At 34.6% G+C, this 27,952-nt stretch overlaps 1 long non-coding RNA gene across 1 annotated transcript; it reads right to left on the bottom strand.

Moving 5' to 3' along the window:
• Positions 1 to 70: 70 nt before the first annotated feature.
• LOC146733844 (uncharacterized) lies at positions 71 to 27,952 on the bottom strand. The gene is made up of 2 exons (XR_014926653.1): positions 27,841 to 27,952; positions 71 to 184 (listed from the first exon to the last, which is right to left on the bottom strand). It is a non-coding gene; the product is annotated as an uncharacterized LOC146733844 (long non-coding RNA).

Genomic DNA, 27,952 nt, shown 5'->3' with positions numbered 1-27,952 from the left:
CCTATAAGTGGAAATATGCTATACCTTGTGCGTTAGCTATTCTAGATACACGAACTCTGGAGCGTATGGAGATGATTAATTTATTCCATATTGTAAAAGCTCTCGTACCTGAATGAGCTAGTGACCCTTGAAGAAGAGTGCAACAGCCGACCAAACAAATAAACATTATAATCACATCTAGCCTCTGAAAGAAAGAAGGAAAGAATATAAGGTATTTGACAATATGAACTCACTTTTCAAGCTCATACAACCATCTTCAAGGACAATATCAGATATACTGCTACAATACCACATTAGCGTGTCTTTACCTTGACACCAACAAGCAGCATGTTAATATTTCCTGCAAATCAATGTACCTGACAATAACTCAGTAACTCAGTATAGTAACACTGAATACTAGTGTACGTAGTATAGTTGTAAACCCACAACAATATGTAAAAATACTAGCACTATAGTTGTAAACCCACAACAATATGCAAAAATACTAGCACTTTAGTTGTAAACCCACCACAATAGGTAACATTAATAGCACTATAGTTGTAAACCCACCACAAATGGTAACATTACTAGCACTATAGTTGTAAACACACCACAAAAGGTAACAATACTAGCAGTACAGTTGTAAACCCACCACAATAGGTAACATTACTAGCACTATAGTTGTAAACACACCACAGATGGTAACAATACTAGCACTACAGTTGTAAACCTATCACAAATGGTAACAGTACTAGCACTATAGCTGTAAACCCACCACAAATGGTAACAATACTAGCATTATAGTTGTAAACCCACCACAAATGGTAACAATACTAGCATTATAGTTGTAAACCCACCATAATAGGTAACAGTACTAGTACTATAGTTGTAAACACACCACAAATGGTAACAATACTAGCAATACAGTTGTAAACCCACCATAATAGGTAGCAATACTAGCACTATAGTTGTAAACCCACCTCAAATGGTAACAATACGAGCACTATAGTTGTAAACCCACCACAAATGTTAACAATACTTCCACTGTAGTTGTAAACCCCCCACAAATGTTAACAATACTTCCACTTAAGCTGTAAACCCACCAAAAATGGTAACAATACTAGCACTACAGTTGTAAACCCACCACAAATGTTACCAATACTTTCACTGTAGCTGTAAACCCACCACACATGTTAACAATACTTCCACAGTAGTTGTAAACCCACCACAAATGTTAATACTTTCTCTACAGTTATATATCCACCTAAAATGATAACAATACTTTAGAGTTTTGAGCTGTATTGTATTTATAATTAAATTGGTCACGTACGTATCTTATAAACACAATGCCTGAATAAGCTTTGTACACCATTGTTCTAAATTACTGAACAAATTTTCCACAGCTCGTGTTAACTTCAAAAAAGTGTATCACTAAACAGGAACTTTAACCACAACTAAATAATGAATATCACTGGAACGATGTACACTTTCCTTACAATTTATGATTGTTCCATTGCTTATCGAGGTGTTCTTGTGATAGATTCTAATTATAGCATTCTGGCGTTTACAGCGCCCCAAGCATGAACTACCTCAAATCCATTAGTATTAATTGTGCACTGTGTTCTTGTATTAAATTGCTTACACACAACTAAACATGCCATTACACACTCCCACGTCGCATGAACAGTGATGTCACAGGTCCTATAGTGACGTCACCAAAGGATCCGTTTACAACAACGGCGCCTTTCTACAGTAAAAGAACAAATCGTGATCATAATTGGATAATAATCCGTGAACAAATGACGTCGCTCGAAAATTTAACTCTCTTAAGAATGCCAATTGTTAATCCCAGAGACCTCCATTACTTCGATAATTGCTCAAAAATTAGCTGCTCTATCTGCCATAATGGCGTCGTAGATAGAAAAGACCTTAGATCAATCAGCGGTCACCCATGGGACACAAAATAAAAAACGTAGAATGATTCATTTCGTTAATAATATTTAAAATAGCGTAAAAACATAGTCCAGCTGCACGTCATTGTTTATAGGAACTGAAACTATCATTACACTACATGAAGTACACGACAACTATACAATCTGGCATGTATATAATGTTCCGCCCTAATAACAGTATTTTCTATTTTCTAGATTAAATAGACTTGAAAATAAAACATGACCAAAGGATGAAAAAAAACGTTGCAAAGAGACTCGCCAATAATTCCTTTTGGTTTATTGAAACCCGTGTTTTCTGAAACCCCAATACCAGGGTTGAAAGAAACCGAACTAACTTTACATGTGAACATCTTCAACCTCGATTGAGTTCATTGAGAGTGACATAAGTACGTAATAACTGGGGAGATCGAAATGTCAACAGTCATCATAATCAACAAAATGTGTTGAAATCCAGATGGGTTTCTTTTTATCCGTAAAAAGTGAAATCCGATTATCGGATTCTGTAAATCCTACGTTGTTTGACATATAAGATAAATGATGAGTTTATCAGTTGCTTAGGAACGATACGCTGACGGTTGGCGCCTATCTCACCATTTCTCACCAACTCAGACAGATTTAAATATGAAATGTTGTAAATTTGCTATACTCAGATAAAATCGTGCCACTGTCGGTACGACGAAGTAACTAAGCGTCTCAATGGAGTTTTCCTGACATATGAAGAAAACAAAACAAAAAACAATATTTCGCTCTAAAATTATAATACTTTTGCATATTACGAGGTCAACAAAGTTTATTTTATGTCAGTACTACATTCGATACAATTATGTGTTGTAGTGTTCGTATTCACCTGGGAGTATATATCCAATGTATTGTGTAGTCAAAGTTGTGAAATAGAATCCACTTTTTTTAAAAACAATTTCTCGAATCGGCCAATCTGTTGAAAATTTAGTTTACTGTATCTGTAGACATGTTTTCTCTGTGACATTCGCCATGTTAGTGATAACTAGTGATTATAGCCGACTGCGTACAGACTACGTTGTTTTGTTATTGCTAAGAAACGTAGTAATTTATGACAAAATCGCATATTTTTGTTATTTAAGAGGGATTTGTTAAAAGATTGATGCCCTAGCATTTCTAAAGCTTAGTTAACGCATGGTTACATAAATACCCCCCTCGGAGCATATTAAAAACAAAATCTTGCCAAAGGATTTAATTTAATCTCAGACATTTCTCAATATTATTCAAAGTTGGACAGACTGATGGATATGTTTAAGTAATGAATTAATACTTAGTAGTAGTATAAGCTTCTCATTCATAACAAGCGTAGTTTACACATGGTAGCCTTTCCCCGCTGTACTTTATTAGGTATTCACAGTGTAACTTTGTGACAATTCACAGCGTCATCTGAGATACATGCTTCACTCACACCGCACACAATGAACCATTCTTGGTCTATTTTACTATTCACTCACACCGCACACAATGTACCATTCTTGGTCTATTTCACTATTCACTCACACCGCACACAATGTACCATTCTTGGTCTATTTCACTATTCACTCACACCGCACACAATGAACCATTCTTGGTCTATTTCACTATTCACTCTCACCGCACACAATGAACCATTCTTGGTCTATTTTACTATTCACTCACACCGCACACAATGTACCATTCTTGGTCTATTTCACTATTCACTCTAACCGCACACAATGAACCATTCTTGCTCTATTTTACTATTCACTCGCACCGCACTCAATGTACCATTCTTGGTCTATTTTACTATTCACTCACACCGCACTCAATGTACTATTCTTGGTCTATTTTACTATTCACTCACACCGCACACAATGAACCATTCTTGGCCTATTTTACTATTCACTCACACCGCACTCAATGTACTATTCTTGGTCTATTTTACTATTCACTCACACCGCACACAATGTACCATTCTTGGTCTATTTTACTATTCACTCACACCGCACACAATGTACCATTCTTGGTCTATTTTACTATTCACTCGCACCGCATTCAATGTACCATTCTTGGTCTATTTCACTATTCACTCACACCGCACACAATGAACCATTCTTGGTCTATTTTACTATTCACTCACACCGCACACAATGTACCATTCTTGGTCTATTTTACTATTCACTCGCACCGCATTCAATATACCATTCTTGGTCTATTTCACTATTCACTCACACCGCACACAATGAACCATTCTTGGTCTATTTTACTATTCACTCACACCGCACACAATGAACCATTCTTGGTCTATTTTACTATTCACTCACACCGCACATAATGTACCATTCCTAGTCTATTTCACTATTCACTCACACCGGACACAATGAACCATTCTTGGTCTATTTCACTTTTCACTCACACCGTACACAATGAACCATTCTTGGTCTATTTCACTATGCACTCACACCGCACACAATGAACCATTCTTGGTCTATTTTACTATTCACTCACACTGCACACAATGAACCATTCTTGGTCTATTTTACTATTCACTCACACCGCACACAATGTACCATTCTTGGTCTATTTCACTATTCACTCACACCGCACATAATGTACCATTCTTGGTCTATTTTACTATTCACTCACACCGCACACAATGTACCATTCTTGGTCTATTTCACAATTCACTCACACCGCACACAATGAACCATTCTTGGTCTATTTTACTATTCACTCACACCGCACACAATGTACCATTCTTGGTCTATTTCACTATTCACTCACACCGCACACAATGAACCATTCTTGGTCTATTTTACTATTCACTCACACCGCACACAATGAACCATTCTTGGTCTATTTCACTATTCACTCACACCGCACACAATGAACCATTCTTGGTCTATTTTACTATTCACTCACACCGCACACAATGTACCATTCTTGGTCTATTTCACTATTCACTCACACCGCACATAATGTACCATTCTTGGTCTATTTCTCTATTCACTCACACTGCACACAATGTACCATTCTTGGTCTATTTCACTATTCACTCACACCGCACACAATGAACCATTCTTGGTCTATTTTACTATTCACTCACACCGCACACAATGAACCATTCTTGGTCTATTTTACTATTCACCCACACCGCACACAATGTACCATTCTTGGTCTATTTCACTATTCACTCACACCGCACACAATGTACCATTCTTGGTCTATTTCACTATTCACTCACACCGCACACAATGTACCATTCTTGGTCTATTTCACTATTCACTCACACCGCACACAATGAACCATTCTTGGTCTATTTCACTATTCACTCTCACCGCACACAATGAACCATTCTTGGTCTATTTTACTATTCACTCACACCGCACACAATGTACCATTCTTGGTCTATTTCACTATTCACTCTCACCGCAGACAATGAACCATTCTTGGTCTATTTTACTATTCACTCACACCGCACACAATGAACCATTCTTGGTCTATTTTACTATTCACCCACATCGCACACAATGTACCATTCTTGGTCTATTTCACTATTCACTCACACCGCACGCAATGTACCATTCTTGGTCTATTTCACTATTCACTCACACCGCACACAATGTACCATTCTTGGTCTATTTCACTATTCACTCACACCGCACACAATGAACCATTCTTGGTCTATTTCACTATTCACTCTCACCGCACACAATGAACCATTCTTGGTCTATTTTACTATTCACTCACACCGCACACAATGTACCATTCTTGGTCTATTTCACTATTCACTCTCACCGCACACAATGAACCATTCTTGGTCTATTTTACTATTCACTCACACCGCACACAATGAACCATTCTTGGTCTATTTTACTATTCACTCACACCGCACACAATGTACCATTCTTGGTCTATTTTACTATTCACTCGCACCGCACTCAATGTACCATTCTTGGTCTATTTTACTATTCACTCACACCGCACTCAATGTACTATTCTTGGTCTATTTTACTATTCACTCACACCGCACACAATGAACCATTCTTGGTCTATTTTACTATTCACTCACACCGCACTCAATGTACTATTCTTGGTCTATTTTACTATTCACTCACACCGCACACAATGTACCATTCTTGGTCTATTTTACTATTCACTCACACCGCACACAATGTACCATTCTTGGTCTATTTTACTATTCACTCGCACCGCATTCAATGTACCATTCTTGGTCTATTTCACTATTCACTCACACCGCACACAATGAACCATTCTTGGTCTATTTTACTATTCACTCACACCGCACACAATGTACCATTCTTGGTCTATTTCACTATTCACCCACACCGCACACAATGAACCATTCTTGGTCTATTTTACTATTCACTCACACCGCACACAATGAACCATTCTTGGTCTATTTTACTATTCACTCACACCGCACATAATGTACCATTCTTGGTCTATTTTACTATTCACTCACACCGCACACAATGTACCATTCTTGGTCTATTTCACTATTCACTCACACCGCACACAATGAACCATTCTTGGTCTATTTCACTATTCACTCACACCGCACACAATGAACCATTCTTGGTCTATTTCACTATTCACTCACACCGCACACAATGAACCATTCTTGGTCTATTTTACTATTCACTCACACCGCACACAATGAAACATTCTTGGTCTATTTCACTATTCACTCACACCGCACACAATGAACCATTCTTGATCTATTTTACTATTCACTCACACCGCACACAATGAACCATTCTTGGTCTATTTCAATTCTCCCGAGTAATGTGATTCATAGATCAATAATCGAAAGTCGCATACTAAAAACACTCAAGATTTTGAATAGTACGTAGACATTACATAATATTACAAAACATGGTCAAAACAGTGAAAGCGAAAGGTATATAGCAAGAGGTGGTGTCAGATGTTTTGAAAGAAGAACACGCTTCGTTCCATATGCTACCTGCCATTATATACAACGTAGATTATAAACCCTACACCAGATAGGCGGCATTGATGACATATAAAATCACCTATTACAAGTTCAAACAATGGTAATTATGATATATCACTCAGTCAAAATAGATTGTAAACACTACAAGACTAACCACATTCGTATTGCTTCATTTACTAAAATACAGTATACTGGTATAGCTATTTAAATATTTAGCTATTTAGCTATTTCACACGGCATCCATCGTTGATAAATGGTTCATTCCAGTATGTGATACTCTAGCGGGCTATGTACTCTCATGCCCGTTCCTAGGTCATCTGTCAACCATAGGTGGGATTGGTTAATCGATAGGAAATTTGAGAAAATATCGGGGCTATAAATACTCTGAAACATTGAACTAGGTAATAGCGATCACAGTGATAGTGCCCAAGAGCTGCTGACCAAGCGTGCTATAATGTTTATGTATGGAAGAAATCTACATACCCGAACAGTTTCAAAAACAAAGTCGCTCTTCCGGTCAATGGCTCACCGGGCATTGCCAGCTACCTATTTTTATAGATTAGAAATCGTGTTTATTGTTCCCATACATTTATTTCGGTACAAGTTAGGCAAAGGACTGTTTTTTTAAATATCTCGGGCAGGATAAGTGGACGAACACTTGGCAGAATTAACCGACAAAGAATGGGCCGGACAGCTGGCTTAGACTGGGCAGGACAGCTGGGATAGACTGGGCAGGACAGCTGGGATAGACTGGGCAGGACAGCTGGCATGGACTGGGCAGGACAGCTGGCATAGACTGGGCAGGACAGCTGGCATAGACTGGGCAGGACAGTCGGCATAGACTGGGCAGGACAGCTGGCATAGACTGGGCAGGACAGCTGGCATAGACTGAACAGGACAGCTGGCACAGACTGGGCAGGACAGCTGGCATAGACTGACAGCTGGCATAGACTGGGCAGGACAGCTGGCATAGACTAGGCAGGACAGCTGGCATAGACTGGGCAGGACAACTATATAATCATCAATGTGTGATGGGATTGGTACATTTCAATAAAGCAAATGTGACTATTTTGACCGCTTTATAACGTAAAAATATCTGAATTTGTTAAATGAGACGTGACTTTGTATGTTAAGCGTTTTAGTGCGGCCATTATGAACAACGTCAACTACTACGTATGCGACGTTGAAGCAGCAGTGCGTACAACATTACTGATCCTAATGTCACTAAATTCGGTCCGTACTATCATGAAGGTAATATACCTCCATGGTACTATATGTGCCAGATAGCCATAACAATTAAAATATCTTCGAGTTTCTGAACAAACATTAGACGTTACGGCTCTTGCTTTTACGATATGTGAATGACGGATTTATTGAAACGAAACATGTTTGTGTCTTTGGATATGTATTCCCAGTTGACTCACACGACGCAGAGTAGTTACGCATTCAGAAGAAGGCCGACATCTTTCTAATACTGGAAAGTCAAAGGTCAGTTGTGCCATCCACGTTTTCCTTCGGGTGGCATGCAAACATGAAATAAGCAATATGTCCTCCCATGTGTATGCCCTACTAGCATCATAGGCAATGATTTTATTGATCGATGAGAACTGAATTCATCAACTCATGGTATTGGAGATGACAGATTACTGAGCAGAAATATATACATCATGTCTAACCACTGCTTTTATCTTTCAATCATTTAAATCACATCTGTCTTTTTCAACATATTTTGTATTTTTGTTATCGAGCAGTCTAATAAAATAAGAGAGGAGGCTAATTTCAACCGAGAATTGAACTTGAAAATTTGTCTTCATAAACAATACGTGTCGAAACGATATAAGAATGACCTGGGTGAGTTGTTCATCTTAAATCACCTTCGTCAAGTTCCCATGATGCATTCTGATTTCCCATTTACTGAATTGTCTGTGCACAAAGTACAGCATTTTGAGTGTCGTTTTTGTTGCCGTGACATTATGTATGGAATTTCACATTACTATTGGTCGACTGAAACTTGAAGTTATATTGCCGCGAAAAAAATAAACTGCCTTCGATTGAATGAAACATGAGGTATGGAATTGAATCAGTTATCCTTGGCCGCAATTATTGGGGTTGTTTTTATTTCTGGTGATATAAGTAAGAACGGTTTTGCTGTCTTATAGCACATAGCTAATGAGGGTTAGTTAAAGTTACTGTCGAGAATGTATTTTCATCTAACAATATTGTAATCTGGGGGTTTCTGTATTTAGCCTATAATCAATTGAGTGTTACATTTCGTATGTAGTGTCTATTTAACGCATAAATAAGAGGTTGCATGTTTTCTCAGAATTTCATTGCGCTTTGTAGTCAGAAAAGTCTTACTTACAACCCCCTTTCCCATCACGTTATTCCTAAATCAGGTTTTAGCGATGTTATCCGAATTCTCTCAATGTTCGTATTGAGAAATGTGGTTAACAAATTCCCTATCCCTTGCGAAATGGCAGAAAAAGCAACATCTCTATTGCCCAATGGCAGTAAATATCTGAAAACACGTCATTGTCAATTCATGTTAGTGACTATGCTGGATTTCTTGTGCAACTTACTGTAACACGTCGCGTTATTGGATGTCTGGTGCAATTTACTGTAACACGTCGCGTTATTGGATGTCTGGTGCAATTTACTATAACACGTCGCGTTATTGGATGTCTGGTGCAATTTACTATAACACGTCGCGTTATTGGATGCCTGGTGCAATTTACTATAACACGTCGCGTTTTTGGATGTCTGGTGCAATTTACTGTAACACGTCGCGTTATTGGATGTCTGGTGCAATTTACTATAACACGTCGCGTTTTTGGATGTCTGGTGCAATTTACTATAACACGTCGCGTTATTGGATGTCTGGTGCAATTTACTATAACACGTCGCGTTTTTGGATGTCTGGTGCAATTTACTATAACACGTCGCGTTATTGGATGTCTGGTGCAATTTACTATAACACGTCGCGTTTTTGGATGTCTGGTGCAATTTACTGTAACACGTCGCGTTATTGGATGTCTGGTGTAATGTACTGTAACACATCGCGTTATTGGATGTCTGGTGCAATTTACTATAACACGTCGCGTTATTGGATGTCTGGTGCAATTTACTATAACACGTCGCGTTATTGGATGTCTGATGCAATTTACTGTAACACGTCGCGTTTTTGGATGTCTGGTGCAATTTACTATAACACGTCGCGTTATTGGATGTCTGGTGCAATTTACTATAACACGTCGCGTTTTTGGATGTCTGGTGCAATTTACTGTAACACGTCGCGTTATTGGATGTCTGATGCAATTTACTATAACACGTCGCGTTTTTGGATGTCTGGTGCAATTTACTGTAACACGTCGCGTTATTGGATGTCTGATGCAATTTACTATAACACGTCGCGTTATTGGATGTCTGGTGCAATTTACTATAACACGTCGCGTTATTGGATGTCTGGTGCAATTTACTATAACACGTCGCGTTATTGGATGTCTGGTGCAATTTACTATAACACGTCGCGTTATTGGATGTCTGGTGCAATTTACTGTAACACGTCGCGTTATTGGATGTCTGGTGTAATGTACTGTAACACATCGCGTTATTGGATGTCTGGTGCAATTTACTGTAACACGTCGCGTTATTGATTGTCTGGTGCAATTTACTATAACAGGTCGCGTTATTGGATGTCTGGTGCAATTTACTGTAACACGTCGCGTTATTGAATGTCTGGTGCAATTTACTATAACAGGTCGCGTTATTGGATGTCTGGTGCAATTTACTATAACACGTCGCGTTATTGGATGTCTGGTGCAATTTACTGTAACACGTCGCGTTATTGGATGTCTGGTGCTATTTACTGTAACACGTCGCGTTATTGGATGTCTGGTGCAACTTACTATAACACGTCGCGTTATTGGATGTCTGGTGCAATTTACAATAACACGTCGCGTTATTGGATGTCTGGTGCAATTTACTGTAACACGTCGCGTTATTGGATGTCTGGTGCAATTTACTATAACACATCGCGTTATTGGATGTCTGGTGCAACTTACTATAACCCATCACATTATTGGATGTCTGGCACAACATACTGTAACACGTCGCGTTATTGGATGTCTGGTGCATCTCTTATATATCATATTTTATTTATTAGTTAATTAAGAACATAAAATAGATACTTAACAGCATGTGACGTTTTTCAAACGATTTTAGAGTTAATCTTTGTTTTCCATTTCCGTGAAACCGAAAACACATATTTAAACCTGTATATCTGTGCAATATTTTGTTTTGCGTGTGCTCGTAAAATAAATTGCATTATTCCATATTAAATTATTCCATATTTCAATAAAATAAATAAATAAAAATAAATAAATAAGTAAAATAAATTGCATTATTCCATATTAAATTATTCCATTATTCCATATTAAACTCAAATATCACATACAAAGAAATTCTTAGCGCTGTTAGCAAACTAAAAAACAATAAATCAGCTGCTGATGACAGCATTGCCAATGAAATGTTGAAAACCAAAAATAAGTTAATGATAAGATGTTTACAGAAACTTTTCAACTGTATTCTAGATAGTGGAAAATTTCCTGCAACCTGGAAATCTACGATTCTTGTTCCACTACACAAATCAGGCGACAAATTAAATCTTGGTAATTATAGAGCTATTGCATTAACAAGTTGTCTCTCAAAACTATTTACTGGCATAATGAATCAAAGATTGACCACATACTTGGAAGAAAATAATTTATTTACCGACATGCAGTTTGGCTTTAGGAAAGACAGGAGAACGACAGACGCAATTTTCCTGTTAAAAACAGCAGTTGAAAAAACAATTTATAATAAAAATAAAAGCAGCAGTTCTGGAAGACGGTTATACACATGTTTTGTTGACTTTAGAAAGGCTTTCGACAGCATCTGGAGGGATGCACTCTTTCTGAAGTTACAAAACAGTGGTATCACGGGGAACTTTTATGAAATAATAAAATCTATGTATAAGGATATTAAATATAAAATTAAATTGTCAGAGGGTATAACTGATGGATTTCAGTCTACCTGTGGAGTTAAGCAAGGCTGCAATTTATCACCAACTTTATTTAACATTTTTCTGAACGATCTGCCAGAATTATTTGGGGATCAAATTGATAAACCAGTTCTAATGGGCGAGAAACCTATAAATTGCATCCAATATGCAGATGACCTTGCACTTATTTCAGAAACGGAAGACGGCCTACAAAGCTGTCTGAACAAATTAAATGACTATTGTATAAATTGGAATTTAGAAGTAAACGTAAAGAAAACTAAAGTCATGGTATTTAATTGCAGCAACAGACTGATTAAAAACATGAATTTTAAAATCAACAACCAAGACATAACAGCTGTTAGCGAGTTTTGCTATTTAGGGGCAATATTTACTCCAAATGGGAAATTTAAAACAAACTTATCTATGTTAAAAAATAAATCAATGAAGGCTCTTTTCAGCATCAGACAAACAGTCTTAAACCACAAAATAATTTCACCAGCACTTAGTTTGAAAATTTTCGACCAATTAATTTCACCTATACTCATGTATGGTGCAGAAATCTGGGCCAATGAAATCACAACTGACAGTAACAGTTTAGAGCAAGTTTGCAGTCATTTTTACAGGTTTATCCTAGGAGTGAGTAAAATGACGCCAATTAGTGGTTTGAAAGCAGAACTTGGTAGGTTACCAGTAAAATTAAAAATTAATTTGGCTCAAATTAAATACTGCCATAGACTATATAGTCTGCCAGATAATCACATTTTAAAATTAGCCCTGGATGAAATGATAAAAATTAATTCAAACTGGGTAAGGACTATTAATGCTACACTGGGACATGATCTAATTAAAATAAAAAATGATCACAATATGGAAAATTGGAATCAAATACTAAAAAAAGTAAAACTCAGACTATCTGAGTTTTATATTCAAAGATGGAGAGAAAAACTAAATTTCAGTGAAACCAATGAAAATAGGGGAACAAAACTGAGAACATACAAACTATTCAAAGTAAGCTATAATATGGAAAATTATTTGCAAAACATTTCAAATTTCAGTCTCAGGAAAATGCTTTCAAAATTCCGTCTGAGTGACCACAACTTAGAAATAGAATTAGGTAGAAGAACAAAGCCCAAAATAGAATTAGAAAATAGACACTGTAATAAATGTAACACTAAAGCATTAGGAGATGAAAAACATTTCCTGCTATTTTGTACTGGCTATATAGAACAAAGAAAAAAACTGTTTGATGAGTGTTCAATAAATATTTACACAATGGATGTGAATTCCATATTTAAAAAGATTATGGAGAATAAAATAGCTTTAGCAAAATACTTAAAGAGCACAATTTTTAAAACCACAGAAAGTAATTAATTTATTTTATTTTACTAACATTTTATTTTTTTATCTCTTATGTATTGTATGTATTTATGTTCCTTACCATACAAAAACCCTCTGAAGGTTTTTTAGTAGTGTAATAAAGTTATTATTATTATTATTATTAAAAGTATTAACAGAAAAAACAGCACAGCTGTAATTGGTCAGAAGATTTACTTGCATAAAACATTTAAATATACTTAGTATTAAATAATTGAAAGATATGTATTTATATGAATTAGGGGGCATTTATTCACGGCGTGCGGCAATGTTACGTAAAACTTTATTTTAAACTAATAATTCCTTCAGTAGTTATTCACTGTTATAACCAAGCTATTTTGTAACGAGAGTAAGATTATGATTCTTCAGTAGTTATTCACTGTAATAACCGAGCTATTTTGTAACGAGAGTAAGACTATGATTCTTCAGTAGTTATTCACTGTAATAACCAAGCTATTTTGTAACGAGAGTAAGACTATGATTCTTCAGTAGTTATTCACTGTTATAACCAAGCTATTTTGTAACGAGAGTAAGACTATGATTCTTCAGTAGTTATTCACTGTTATAACCAAGCTATTTTGTAACGAGAGTAAGACTATGATTCTTCAGTAGTTATTCACTGTTATAACCGAGCTATTTAGTAACGAGAGTAAGACTATGATTCTTCAGTAGTTATTCACTGTTATAACCAAGCTATTTTGTAACGAGAGTAATATTATGATTCTTCAGTAGTTATTCACTGTTATAAAAAAGCTATTTTGTAACGAGAGTAAGACTATGATTCTTCAGTAGTTATTCACTGGTATAACCGAGCTATTTTGTAACGAGAGTAAGATTATGATTTTTCAGTAGTTATTCACTGTTATAACCAAGCTATTTTGTAATGAGAGTAAGACTATGATTCTTCAGTAGTTATTCACTGTTATAACCAAGCTATTTTGTAACGAGAGTAAGACTATGATTCTTCAGTAGTTATTCACTGTTATAACCAAGCTATTTTGTAACGAGAGTAAGACTATGATTCTTCAGTAGTTATTCACTGTTATAACCAAGCTATTTTGTAACGAGAGTAAGACTATGATTCTTCAGTAGTTATTCACTGTTATAACCAAGCTATTTTGTAACGAGAGTAAGACTATGATTCTTCAGTAGTTATTCACTGTTATAACCAAGCTATTTTGTAACGAGAGTAAGATTATGATTCTTCAGTAGTTATTCACTGTTATAACCGAGCTATTTTGTAACGAGAGTAAGATTATGATTCCTCAGTAGTTATTCACTGTTATAACCGAGCTATTTTGTAACGAGAGTAAGACTATGATTCTTCAGTAGTTATTCACTGTTATAACCGAGCTATTTTGTAACGAGAGTAAGACTATGATTCTTCGGTAGTTATTCACTGTTATAACCAAGCTATTTTGTAACGAGAGTAAGACTATGATTCTTCAGTAGTTATTCACTGTTATAACCAAGCTATTTTGTAACGAGAGTAAGACTATGATTCTTCAGTAGTTATTCACTATTATAACCAAGCTATTTTGTAACGAGAGTAAGACTATGATTCTTCAGTAGTTATTCACTGTTATAACCAAGCTATTTTGTAACGAGAGTAAGACTATGATTCTTCAGTAGTTATTCACTGTAATAACCGAGCTATTTAGTAACGAGAGTAAGACTATGATTCTTCAGTAGTTATTCACTGTTATAACCAAGCTATTTAGTAACGAGAGTAAGACTATGATTCTTCAGTAGTTATTCACTGTTATAACCAAGCTATTTTGTAACGAGAGTAAGACTATGATTCTTCAGTAGTTATTCACTGTTATAACCAAGCTATTTTGTAACGAGAGTAAGACTATGATTCTTCAGTAGTTATTCACTGTTATAACCAAGCTATTTTGTAACGAGAGTAAGACTATGATTCTTCAGTAGTTATTCACTGTTATAACCAAGCTATTTTGTAACGAGAGTAAGACTATGATTCTTCAGTAGTTATTCACTGTTATAACCAAGCTATTTTGTAACGAGAGTAAGACTATGATTCTTCAGTAGTTATTCACTGTTATAACCAAGCTATTTTGTAACGAGAGTAAGATTATGATTCTTCAGTAGTTATTCACTGTTATAACCGAGCTATTTAATAACGAGAGTAAGACTATGATTCTTCAGTAGTTATTCACTGTTATAACCAAGCTATTTAGTAACGAGAGTAAGACTATGATTTTTCAGTAGTTATTCACTGTTATAACCAAGCTATTTTGTAACGAGAGTAAGACTATGATTCTTCAGTAGTTATTCACTGTTATAACCAAGCTATTTTGTAACGAGAGTAAGACTATGATTCTTCAGTAGTTATTCACTGTTATAACCAAGCTATTTTGTAACAAGAGTAAGACTATGATTCTTCAGTAGTTATTCACTGTTATAACCAAGCTATTTTGTAACGAGAGTAAGACTATGATTCTTCAGTAGTTATTCACAGTTATAACCAAGCTATTTTGTAACGAGAGTAAGACTATGATTCTTCAGTAGTTATTCACTGTTATAACCAAGCTATTTTGTAACGAGAGTAAGATTATGATTCTTCAGTAGTTATTCACTGTTATAACCGAGCTATATTGTAACGAGAGTAAGATTATGATTCCTCAGTAGTTATTCACTGTTATAACCGAGCTATTTTGTAACGAGAGTAAGACTATGATTCTTCAGTAGTTATTCGCTGTTATAACCAAGCTATTTTGTAACGAGAGTAAGACTATGATTCTTCAGTAGTTATTCACTGTTATAACCAAGCTATTTTGTAACGAGAGTAAGACTATGATTCTTCAGTAGTTATTCACTGTTATAACCAAGCTATTTTGTAACGAGAGTAAGACTATGATTCTTCAGTAGTTATTCACTGTTATAACCAAGCTATTTTGTAACGAGAGTAAGATTATGATTCTTCAGTAGTTATTCACTGTTATAACCGAGCTATTTTGTAACGAGAGTAAGATTATGATTCCTTAGTAGTTATTCACTTTTCTAACCGAGCTATTTTGTAACGAGAGTAAGACTATGATTCTTCAGTAGTTATACACTGTTATAACCGAGCTATTTTGTAATGAGAGTAAGACTATGATTCTTCGGTTGTTATTCACTGTTATAACCAAGCTATTTTGTAACGAGAGTAAGACTATGATTCTTCAGTAGTTATTCACTGTTATAACCAAGCTATTTTGTAACGAGAGTAAGACTATGATTCTTCAGTAGTTATTCACTGTTATAACCAAGCTATTTTGTAACGAGAGTAAGACTATGATTCTTCAGTAGTTATTCACTGTTATAACCAAGCTATTTTGTAACGAGAGTAAGACTATGATTCTTCAGTAATTATTCACTGTTATAACCAAGCTATTTTGTAACGAGAGTAAGATTATGATTCTTCAGTAGTTATTCACTGTTATAACCGAGCTATATTGTAACGAGAGTAAGATTATGATTCCTCAGTAGTTATTCACTGTTATAACCGAGCTATTTTGTAACGAGAGTAAGATTATGATTCTTCAGTAGTTATTCACTGTTATAACCAAGCTATTTTGTAAGGAGAGTAAGACTATGATTCTTCAGTAGTTATTCACTGTTATAACCAAGCTATTTTGTAACGAGAGTAAGACTATGATTCTTCAGTAGTTATTCACTGTTATAACCAAGCTATTTTGTAACGAGAGTAAGACTATGATTCTTCAGTAGTTATTCACTGTTATAACCAAGCTATTTTGTAACGAGAGTAAGACTATGATTCTTCAGTAGTTATTCACTGTTATAACCAAGCTATTTTGTAACGAGAGTAAGATTATGATTCTTCAGTAGTTATTCACTGTTATAACCGAGCTATTTTGTAACGAGAGTAAGATTATGATTCCTTAGTAGTTATTCACTGTTCTACCCGAGCTATTTTGTAACGAGAGTAAGACTATGATTCTTCAGTAGTTATACACTGTTATAACCGAGCTATTTTGTAATGAGAGTAAGACTATGATTCTTCGGTAGTTATTCACTGTTATAACCAAGCTATTTTGTAACGAGAGTAAGACTATGATTCTTCAGTAGTTATTCACTGTTATAACCAAGCTATTTTGTAACGAGAGTAAGACTATGATTCTTCAGTAGTTATTCACTGTTATAACCGAGATATTTTGTAACGAGAGTAAGATTATGATTCTTCAGTAGTTATTCACTGTTATAACCAAGCTATTTTGTAACGAGAGTAAGACTATGATTCTTCAGTAGTTATTCACTGTTATAACCGAGCTATTTTGTAACGAGAGTAAGACTATGATTCTTCAGTAGTTATTCACTGTTATAACCGAGCTATTTTGCAACGAGAGTAAGACTATGATTCTTCAGTAGTTATTCACTGTTATAACCAAGCTATTTTGTAACGAGAGTAAGACTATGATTCTTCAGTAGTTATTCACTGTTATAACCAAGCTATTTTGTAACGAGAGTAAGACTATGATTCTTCAGTAGTTATTCACTGTTATAACCAAGCTATTTTGTAACGAGAGTAAGACTATGATTCTTCAGTAGTTATTCACTGTTATAACCAAGCTATTTTGTAACGAGAGTAATACTATGATTCTTCAGTAGTTATTCACTGTTATAACCAAGCTATTTTGTAACGAGAGTAAGATTATGATTCTTCAGTAGTTATTCACTGTTATAACCGAGCTATTTAGTAACGAGAGTAAGACTATGATTCTTCAGTAGTTATTCACTGTTATAACCAAGCTATTTAGTAACGAGAGTAAGACTATGATTTTTCAGTAGTTATTCACTGTTATAACCAAGCTATTTTGTAACGAGAGTAAGACTATGATTCTTCAGTAGTTATTCACTGTTATAACCAAGCTATTTTGTAACGAGAGTAAGACTATGATTCTTCAGTAGTTATTCACTGTTATAACCAAGCTATTTTGTAACAAGAGTAAGACTATGATTCTTCAGTAGTTATTCACTGTTATAACCAAGCTATTTTGTAACGAGAGTAAGACTATGATTCTTCAGTAGTTATTCACAGTTATAACCAAGCTATTTTGTAACGAGAGTAAGACTATGATTCTTCAGTAGTTATTCACTGTTATAACCAAGCTATTTTGTAACGAGAGTAAGATTATGATTCTTCAGTAGTTATTCACTGTTATAACCGAGCTATATTGTAACGAGAGTAAGATTATGATTCCTCAGTAGTTATTCACTGTTATAACCGAGCTATTTTGTAACGAGAGTAAGACTATGATTCTTCAGTAGTTATTCGCTGTTATAACCAAGCTATTTTGTAACGAGAGTAAGACTATGATTCTTCAGTAGTTATTCACTGTTATAACCAAGCTATTTTGTAACGAGAGTAAGACTATGATTCTTCAGTAGTTATTTGCTGTTATAACCAAGCTATTTTGTAACGAGAGTAAGACTATGATTCTTCAGTAGTTATTCACTGTTATAACCAAGCTATTTTGTAACGAGAGTAAGATTATGATTCTTCAGTAGTTATTCACTGTTATAACCGAGCTATTTTGTAACGAGAGTAAGATTATGATTCCTTAGTAGTTATTCACTTTTCTAACCGAGCTATTTTGTAACGAGAGTAAGACTATGATTCTTCAGTAGTTATACACTGTTATAACCGAGCTATTTTGTAATGAGAGTAAGACTATGATTCTTCGGTTGTTATTCACTGTTATAACCAAGCTATTTTGTAACGAGAGTAAGACTATGATTCTTCAGTAGTTATTCACTGTTATAACCAAGCTATTTTGTAACGAGAGTAAGACTATGATTCTTCAGTAGTTATTCACTGTTATAACCAAGCTATTTTGTAACGAGAGTAAGACTATGATTCTTCAGTAGTTATTCACTGTTATAACCAAGCTATTTTGTAACGAGAGTAAGACTATGATTCTTCAGTAATTATTCACTGTTATAACCAAGCTATTTTGTAACGAGAGTAAGATTATGATTCTTCAGTAGTTATTCACTGTTATAACCGAGCTATATTGTAACGAGAGTAGGATTATGATTCCTCAGTAGTTATTCACTGTTATAACCGAGCTATTTTGTAACGAGAGTAAGATTATGATTCTTCAGTAGTTATTCACTGTTATAACCAAGCTATTTTGTAACAAGAGTAAGACTATGATTCTTCAGTAGTTATTCACTGTTATAACCAAGCTATTTTGTAACGAGAGTAAGACTATGATTCTTCAGTAGTTATTCACTGTTATAACCAAGCTATTTTGTAACGAGAGTAAGACTATGATTCTTCAGTAGTTATTCACTGTTATAACCAAGCTATTTTGTAACGAGAGTAAGACTATGATTCTTCAGTAGTTATTCACTGTTATAACCAAGCTATTTTGTAACGAGAGTAAGATTATGATTCTTCAGTAGTTATTCACTGTTATAACCGAGCTATTTTGTAACGAGAGTAAGATTATGATTCCTTAGTAGTTATTCACTGTTCTACCCGAGCTATTTTGTAACGAGAGTAAGACTATGATTCTTCAGTAGTTATACACTGTTATAACCGAGCTATTTTGTAATGAGAGTAAGACTATGATTCTTCGGTAGTTATTCACTGTTATAACCAAGCTATTTTGTAACGAGAGTAAGACTATGATTCTTCAGTAGTTATTCACTGTTATAACCAAGCTATTTTGTAACGAGAGTAAGACTATGATTCTTCAGTAGTTATTCACTGTTATAACCGAGATATTTTGTAACGAGAGTAAGATTATGATTCTTCAGTAGTTATTCACTGTTATAACCAAGCTATTTTGTAACGAGAGTAAGACTATGATTCTTCAGTAGTTATTCACTGTTATAACCGAGCTATTTTGTAACGAGAGTAAGACTATGATTCTTCAGTAGTTATTCACTGTTATAACCGAGCTATTTTGCAACGAGAGTAAGACTATGATTCTTCAGTAGTAATTCACTGTTATAACCGAGCTATTTTGTAACGAGAGTAAGATTATGATTCTTCAGTAGTTATTCACTGTTATAACCGAGCTATTTTGTAACGAGAGTAAGACTATGATTCTTCAGTAGTTATTCACTGTAATAACCAAGCTATTTTATAACGAGAGTAAGATTATGATTATTCAGTAGTTATTCACTGTTATAACCAAGCTATTTTGTAACGAGAGTAAGACTATGATTCTTCAGTAGTTATTCACTGTTATAACCGAGCTATTTTGTAACGAGAGTAAGACTATGATTCTTCAGTATTTATTCACTGTTATAACCAAGCTATTTTGTAACGAGAGTTAGACTATGATTCTTCAGTAGTTATCCACTGTTATAACCAAGCTATTTTGTAACGAGAGTAAGACTATGATTCTTCAGTAGTTATTCACTGTAATAACCAAGCTATTTTGTAACGAGAAAAAGATTATGATTCTTCAGTAGTTATTCACTGTTATAAACATGCTATTTTGTAACGAGAGTAAGACTATGATTCTTCAGTAGTTATTCACTGTAATAACCAAGCTATTTTGTAACGAGAGTAAGACTATGATTCTTCTGTAGTTATTCACTGTTATAACCAAGCTATTTTGTAACGAGAGTAAGACTATGATTCTTCAGTAGTTATTCACTGTTATAACCAAGCTATTTTGTAACGAGAGTAAGACTATGATTCTTCAGTAGTTATTCACTGTTATAACCAAGCTATTTTGTAACGAGAGTAAGACTATGATTCTTCAGTAGTTATTCACTGTAATAACCAAGCTATTTTGTAACGAGAGTAAGACTATGATTCTTCAGTAGTTATTCACTGTAATAACCTAGCTATTTTGTAACGAGAGTAAGACTATGATTCTTCAGTAGTTATTCACTGTAATAACCAAGCTATTTTGTAACGAGAGTAAGAATATGATTCTTCAGTAGTTATTCACTGTTATAACCGAGTTATTTTGTAACGAGAGTAAGACTATGATTCTTCAGTAGTTATTCACTGTTATAACCAAGCTATTTTGTAACGAGAGTAAGACTATGATTCTTCAGTATTTATTTACTGTTATAACCAAGCTATTTTATAACGAGAGTAAGACTATGATTCTTCAGTAGTTATTCACTGTTATAACCAAGCTATTTTGTAACGAGAGTAAGACTATGATTCTTCAGTAGTTATTCACTGTAATAACCAAGCTATTTTGTAACGAGAGTAAGACTATGATTCTTCAGTAGTTATTCACTGTAATAACCAAGCTATTTTGTAACGAGAGTAAGACTATGATTCTTCAGTAGTTATTCACTGTTATAACCAAGCTATTTTGTAACGAGAGTAAGACTATGATTCTTCAGTAGTTATTCACTGTTATAACCAAGCTATTTTGTAACGAGAGTAAGACTATGATTCTTCAGTAGTTATTCACTGTTATAACCAAGCTATTTTGTAACGAGAGTAAGACTATGATTCTTCAGTAGTTATTCACTGTTATAACCGAGCTATTTTATAACGAGAGTAAGACTATGATTCTTCGGTAGTTATTCACTGTTATAACCGAGCTATTTTGTAACGAGAGTAAGACTATGATTCTTCAGTAGTTATTCACTGTTATAACCGAGGTATTTTGTAACGAGAGTAAGACTATGATTCTTCAGTAGTTATTCACTGTTATAACCAAGCTATTTTGTAACGAGAGTAAGACTATGATTCTTCAGTAGTTATTCACTGTTATAACCAAGCTATTTTGTAACGAGAGTAAGACTATGATTCTTCAGTAGTTATTCACTGTTATAACCGAGCTATTTTGTAACGAGAGTAAGACTATGATTCTTCGGTAGTTATTCACTGTTATAACCGAGTTATTTTGTAACGAGAGTAAGACTATGATTCTTCAGTAGTTATTCACTGTTATAACCGAGCTATTTTGTAACGAGAGTAAGACTATGATTCTTCAGTAGTTATTCACTGTTATAACCAAGCTATTTTGTAACGAGAGTAAGACTATGATTCTTCAGTAGTTATTCACTGTTATAACCGAGCTATTTTGTAACGAGAGTAAGATTATGATTCTTCAGTAGTTATTCACTGTTATAACCAAGCTATTTAGTAACGAGAGTAAGACTATAATTCTTCAGTAGTTATTCACTGTTATAACCAAGCTATTTTGTAACGAGAGTAAGACTATGATTCTTCAGTAGTTATTCACTGTTATAACCGAGCTATTTTGTAACGAGAGTAAGATTATGATTCTTCAGTAGTTATTCACTGTTATAACCAAGCTATTTAGTAACGAGAGTAAGACTATGATTCTTCAGTAGTTATTCACTGTTATAACCGAGCTATTTTGTAACGTGAGTAAGACTATGATTCTTCAGTAGTTATTCATTGTTATAACCAAGCTATTTTGTAACGAGAGTAAGACTATGATTCTTCAGTAGTTATTCACTGTTATAACCGAGCTATTTTGTAACGAGAGTAAGACTATGATTCTTCGGTAGTTATTCACTGTTATAACCGAGCTATTTTGTAACGAGAGTAAGTCTATGATTCTTCAGTAGTTATTCACTGTTATAACCGAGCTATTTTGTAACGAGAGTAAGACTATGATTCTTCAGTAGTTATTCACTGTTATAACCAAGCTATTTTGTAACGAGAGTAAGACTATGATTCTTCAGTAGTTATTCACTGTTATAACCGAGCTATTTTGTAACGAGAGTAAGATTATGATTCTTCAGTAGTTATTCACTGTTATAACCAAGCTATTTAGTAACGAGAGTAAGACTATGATTCTTCAGTAGTTATTCACTGTTATAACCAAGCTATTTTGTAACGAGAGTAAGACTATGATTTTAAAATTGTATACAAATTTGGATAGCAATTACTATTAAACTAATGATAGTCTGATATATCAATTAACCATAATATTTTAAGACAAATATTAATATTAACTTATAAATATATTGGCATCATAATAACTCTTATAGTGACATATATCAGACTGTCAATACATTATAGTAGCCATAGTAACAGAACGTACACTCATAATTAGTTACACAGCGAACGTTGAGGAAGTAAAAATGTTTGATAATCAAAATCGTTGTACCCTCTGTTTTTACGATCAAAATCGTTGTACCCTATGTTTTTACGATCAAAATCGTTGTACCCTCTGTTTTTACGATCAAAATCGTTGTACCCTCTGTTTTTACGATCAAAATCGTTGTACCCTCTGTTTTTACGATCAAAATCGTTGTACCCTCTGTTTTTACGATCAAAATCGTTGTACCCTCTGTTGTTACGATCAAAATCGTTGTACCCTCTGTTTTTACGATCAAAATCGTTGTACACTCTGTTTTTACGATATCCCAGGCTTGCATGAAAAGCGAACAGAATATTCAAGACTTTTTAAGTAGTGTCTGGCCCACGTACAATTTTTTATCATTTTAGATTTTCTCTGGCCGTTAATGGCGTATTCGCACTTTCACGTGAGAACAACATGCATTGGTTTGCTGAATATCACACAGTCGCACATAGTAGTAATGTTCATTACTGATAGTAGCGTTCAGATTAATATCAACACTACTTCAATAAACACTTTCCGTTTTCGATATTTTGAAGTTCTTTCGTTTGGGAGGGGCAATCTGAAAAATTATTATTATTATTTATAATGAAATAAATTCCATATGCACACCGATGATAATTTTCATAAAAATCAATTACGCTCGAATATTACAAAAAAAGATAATATATTATTGTATTTTAAGTGTTTTATATTACGACTGAAAAAGCTGAATGAAATTCCAAATTATGCAGTTTGTACAAAAGCTGTATGAACATTAATAAATATGATTTTAAGTGGTAAAATGCTATATATATGTTAACGAAAGAAGTCTTTGTGTTTATCATAAACAGAAAAAAAGAAATACGACTCTTGGTAATACTACCTGGATTTAACAATACTACATATTATTTTATTTAAAAATGTCAGTTTCCAAGCAAGTACTATAATATTGTATGCAACAAAAACACAACACAAACAGAAAACCTTTTGTTAGATATTTCAAATTCCAAATGTAACTTAACGATATATTGAAATATAACTGGAATAGGAGATATCAATAAATGTAAATTTCAATGGCAGACTTCTGAAGCACTTTTGTAATTTTATGTAAATTATTCGACTGAATCGTCTGTCAGAGTTGAGAAACACAGGATATTATAATATATCCGAAAGTAGTATTCACGGTCTGCCCACTCAAAAATAAAATTACTTATTCCTTAATGTATAATCTTGAGTGAGATTGCACTATAGTGATATTTTACTAGATGTATCCATGCATGAACTGACGCTTTTGAAATTTTCCCTTACATTTGATAGCTTTTATATAACGTTGATAACAAGTCAAATGAATAGATATAAAGATATCGTCACGCACATTTTGCTGAATGGTGTTTTCATTTGAGGATCTTGCTTGTATTATGGTTATACCGCTTTTTTCGTTTGTCTTCAAGCATAATTTTAAACTGGCAAAATATTCACAAGTAAAAATCATAAAAAAGAACTAATATGAAGTTAATTTATTCATTGTCAACACATGCTCTGTCCACACTGGAACGAAATCGAGTCCGCGTTAACCCAGTTGAGTTCCATACGGATTCCCTGTATTTTCATAAACGTTATCTCGATTCAAACACACTTGCTTTTTAGATCCTAATTCATCCTAGGCGCCTTCATCGGTACATGTCACGAAGCACCACTGTGTTCACTCCAGAACGGGTTTTGACTGTCATGATAAAAACTGACAACGGATTCACAGTTAACGTTGTGAAGGGCACGACGTCTACGGTGCTCGTCATGACGTGCTCGTCCAAAAATGGACGTAACAATGCGCGCGCACACTACGCGGCCAGGTATACCGGAAGCGCAGCTATTGATGGTGTCATGTGGATGAAATGGTTTGATTCAGAACAATAAACTACGTAAGGTAATCCGGATTAGTTAATTCGGTTCGAAAGAAACCTTGGCTTCGACCATAATTATTTACGCGGATTTGAACTTAATTAAGCTCAAGTGAAGACAGCTGAACTGATTATGGATCGAACTGAAGCTGTTTAGTTGTGTCGAGTGTGAACAGAGCTATAATCATTTGACCGTTTTCTTGTTCATCTGTTATATCCGCGGAACTCTATTCATAACATAACCCGTTTGAATGGCTCCCCAAAAAGCTTGAGGGATACGCTGATTGGTGCAGTTGCTTAGTAGAAGAAGAAGCTCTAGGAGCGGGACAAGTATGGGATTGGTTTACTGAGTTGTGTTGGGGTTGCGGTTGGGTTGTCTATCTTACATTGTTAAAATGTGCGTTTACACCAAACTTATCGGATGGTTTTCATTCATTCATTCATTCATTCATTCATTCATTCATTTATTCCTTCATTCATTCATTCATTCATTCTTTCATTCATTCGTTCATTCATTCATTCATTTATTCATTCATTCATTAATTCACCATGTTAGACAAATCGACGCTGACTTTTCTCAACAGCAGCCACGTGACTATTGATAAATCCCACTTTATACAACAATTACAGATATTTTTGAAGACGCCCCTGATTATAAAAATAACGTCGATAAATTGTTATCGTAGCGATACATTGGTTCCTTATTTTGTGTCTGCTTAAAAATATGTCGGGATATCCTGTCTAACATTAAAGCACCAAAAACAAAAATACACATTTCCAGTCAAATGAATATTTGATTTTTACTGGTGATTTAAAAAACAAGCGAAAGATGGTAGTTATTACAACCGGTGATTTTCTACGGCATTATATTTCTACCGGAGCAGATGGCAGATTTACCTCACAGGAAATTAAAACCCATTTGCGATTAGTAATACATGATGAAAGTACGAGTACACAGACAGACAGGCTTGATTTGTGAATATACATTGATTTCTACTTCCAGGATTTGTAGAAACATTATTGCGAAAAACATCATTGAAATTGTTTTTCACGTGAAGTGTTAGTGGGTTAGCGGTCTGGTACACAAGTTATACAGGTGCTTCTGTGACACTGTACGACTGTACGACGTAAAAAACATGCACTTTTCCAATTCGTCAGCTCCTTAGTAGATATTCGCGTGACCACGGGGACTTGTACAGAAAGGCATCGTGTACAAGACACGCCAATTTATGTGAAACACTCTCAGTATTTTAATTGCTAATAATTTAATAGTAATTCGTTACTATTAGATGAAAAATTGAACTACGAAACTGCGCATGCGTTTTGAATTACTTGTACGTATTAATGAGGGACTCGCGGATTTTCACAATTGAATTCTATCAAACAAATTCTATACTCTATACTATAAAAATCAACGTTTGTAAGTAAGTGTACAATTCAACATGAATCCCATCACATTCACAAATTTTATGAGAGTATTTTTAATATCAAACATTTAGTCTGCTAAACTAAAATACTCACTGAAGTCCAATGAAATATTAAAGTTCCTTATACAATCGTCGCCATGGCTGAATATCCCGAGCAGCTGCCTTGCTATTCTTCATTTTAGCATTTATGTAAATAGTGTGGTGATACAACAATTTACTTTTGCGAATCAGTGTGAAGCAGTGGAATAACTCGAAAAATGAAACAAATGCGATAAATTTTGTTGAGTGTGACTAACAAATACAATTAATAGTACTATATAATACAATTAGTAACTAACTAACTAACTACACACTACCTGTGAAACCATACTTAAGTTGGTTGCTTTATTGTTAATGTTGCAAAAAAAACAAAACTAAAAAACAAGCATGCATGCCTCATAATAGAAGATATAATCTTCAGTCAATCTTAATATTAGATGAGACAATCACACACAGGCAAGTTCAATAATTACAAGAAACGATAATATCTTATTTGTTCAAAGCTGATGGTACTCTACATAAGTGATCAGGCGGAGAACCATAGCTGAAAAGTATTACATCTCGTCGCAATTTGCCAAACAACCTAAGGGATATGAACAATCTATCCGAACATATTTCGACTGGTTTCATCTTTCATAATGAAGATGCCTCATATTTTAATTTATAATAAGTAAGGTAAGCCTGATACAAGTCTGAATACAAAGAGCAACAAATGACACTGATGTATGTCGTAGTTGTGGTGCCGTTTGTTTTTGTAAATTAACAAAAACACTGCTTCCTAACTTTATTAAATTACTGAGGAATGTGTCGAAGACAGTTGATACATTTTCCTGTGACGTCATTAGTAATAAAGACTCAAACCAAATGTTCAAATAGTTTCGTCATATACATATGCTGGTTGTTATGACTTGTATTTGAAATGAATGAAAATCAACAGGGCCTGTTTTTGTCATTTTGGACAAAGACTATTTAGTTGATATCGATAAGCAAATGATACAGAACACATTGTTATTGAATACAGCGTAAAATACCCGTGCCGCTATGTGTTTGTGTCAAGAATGTAATTATGTGAACGGGTTTAATTGAAAAGTGACTGATAAGTTAGATGAACAGGAAACTAAACTTACCATTCTGAAATCCGTCTTCTATCCAACCGTTTCGTACACTGCTCGATGCGAAATTAGTTTGCTGACACTTTTAATCTTGATCAGTCACTTGTCTACCCTTTTGCAATGCGCA

This window comes from Saccoglossus kowalevskii, chromosome 16 (genome assembly GCF_978046115.1).
Source record: "Saccoglossus kowalevskii chromosome 16, keSacKowa6.1, whole genome shotgun sequence".
Classification (NCBI taxonomy): Eukaryota; Metazoa; Hemichordata; class Enteropneusta; family Harrimaniidae; genus Saccoglossus; species Saccoglossus kowalevskii.
Note: the sequence above shows the minus strand (reverse complement) of the source record. Positions and strands in the feature narration are given on the sequence as shown.